We start from the raw sequence: 2,077 nt of genomic DNA, 5'->3' as shown, positions 1-2,077 counted from the left end.
GTGGGATCCGAACCCTCAGGCGGGAGCGCCGCCGCGCTTCCCAAGCAGCGCACTACCCAGTGCGCCACCGGGCCATCTGTATGTGGGATCCGAACCCTCAGGCGGGAGCGCCGCCGCGCTTCCCAAGCAGCGCACTACCCAGTGCGCCACCGGGCCATCTGTATGTGGGATCCGAACCCTCGGGCGGGAGTGCCGCCGCGCTTCCCAAGCAGCGCACTACCCAGTGCGCCACCGGGCCAGCCCCGTGAAGCCTCTCTTGACTGTTCCCCACTCTTATCATGTTCTCTGGGCTCCAATCCTGTAGTGATTCATATCTGTTCTTCCTTCAGGATTCCTCTATTTCTCCTTCCAGTTCTATCAGTTTTTGCTTCATGTATTTTGCAGCTCTGTTGTTTGGTGCAAGCACATTTAGGATTGCTATTTCTTTTTGGTGGATTGATTCTTTCATTATTATATAATGTCCCTGTCTCTGGTAATCTTCTTTACTCTGAAGTCTACTTTGTTACTAACATAGCCATTGCTGCTTTTCTTTGATTAATGTTTGCATGATATATCTTGTTCCATCCTCTTACTTTCAACCAGCTGATACCATTATATGTAAAGTTGAGTTTCTTTAAAAAGCATATATTTACATAATGTTTCTAAATTCTATCTGCCAATCTGTCTTTTAATTGGTGAATTTACACATTTGCATTTAAAGTAATTATTGATACATTAGAGTGTAAGTCTTCCATTTTATATTCTTTATTTTTATTTATCTTTTATTAATGAGTATAAGCTTTATTACATCAAGTGATAAATATATACAAAGAAGCAAACAGATTTAGTCATTTTTTCCACATTTTGTTCAACTTATAGTAAACAAGGAACTTAAATCTACATATAGTATTAGTATAAAAATTGTTAGGTTTGGTTCATTGCTCTTTTTTCTATATTAATAACCTGTGCATTGAAAAATTTATAGTGATGCAAATGCTTGGGCAAAAAAAGAATTTACATTATGCAGACTGTATACTGTATGGCAAGTAGGGACTAGGTAAAGAGAACTGTTAGTATTCATTAAAAGCAAAATTCTTAAGAGTTGTATTAGCTTATGAAAAGGATCAAAGAACAATTTGTGTTACAAAATGTATTCAAAAGGAAAGATTAAAGTGAGACATTGGTATCTGGGAGGCAGATGTCAGTTTGCTGTAAGATGGATAAATTGTACATGCATCTTTTAAATCAATGCTTAAAAAAAAAAACCTGAGTGGTTCCTAACTACTTAAAATGCAAATCCTAATCAACTGCAAAATCTTTCCTACAATTTGAGACCCTAGCGAACTATAGGAAAGAAACAAGGAGGAAAAACCAAACTGTTACCATTTTAAAAACCAAACAGGGGAGATGAACGTTAACTTCACATCTTGTAAAACATGGAAAACCTTTCAAAGCTAACAAGGTGAGTAGAATCTGGCGTTCCACTCTGTTTTAGCCAAACACTCCTGAGTCAGTGTCTAGCATGAACTCATGTTAGTCTCTTCGTTGTGTTCTCGCTGCCAGTGTAAGTGAATCTGATCACTTCCTCCAACCCTTCCATGATGGCCAGCAGTTTAGCATATTTGCTTTGGAGTACCTGGCTGTTTCCAGTTTCCTGGGTGTAGACTAGGGACGATGGCCCATAGTCACTCAGCAGCTGGTGATATTGTGAGGACAACGCCATGCAGGTAAAAGACGACAGCTCTCAACTGTGTCGAGGGAGGCAGTGGTCATTTCTGAGCTCGAGTTTAATTTGTATGTCATTCCCCCACCTCCACCCTCAGTGGAAGATTGAAAAATATACACAAACAGACTTCTGGTTCAAATTGGTGAACTGTGGATGTCTTCCAGAGACCCCCAAAATTTTAGGCCTTGGGGTTAAAGGCTGATCGTTACCCTGGATGTGAGACCCTGAGCAGGATTAAGAGTGACATGTTACCTATTCTGCATACAAGCAAATAGATCGGCACTTTGGCTTGTGGCTTCCTAATATACATACTCTCATCCATCTGTCCTCATGGACGGATACAACAGGACTGTCAGACAGATAGACACACAC

The 2,077-nt window shown here is 40.7% G+C and overlaps 1 pseudogene; it reads right to left on the bottom strand.

Moving 5' to 3' along the window:
• Window positions 1-1,433: 1,433 nt before the first annotated feature.
• On the bottom strand, window positions 1,434-1,782 carry LOC103596265 (annotated as a pseudogene).
• Window positions 1,783-2,077: the final 295 nt, after the last annotated feature.

Source organism: Galeopterus variegatus, unplaced genomic scaffold (assembly GCF_000696425.1).
Source record: "Galeopterus variegatus unplaced genomic scaffold, G_variegatus-3.0.2 Scaffold1968, whole genome shotgun sequence".
NCBI classification, from domain to species: Eukaryota; Metazoa; Chordata; class Mammalia; order Dermoptera; family Cynocephalidae; genus Galeopterus; species Galeopterus variegatus.
Note: the sequence above shows the minus strand (reverse complement) of the source record. Positions and strands in the feature narration are given on the sequence as shown.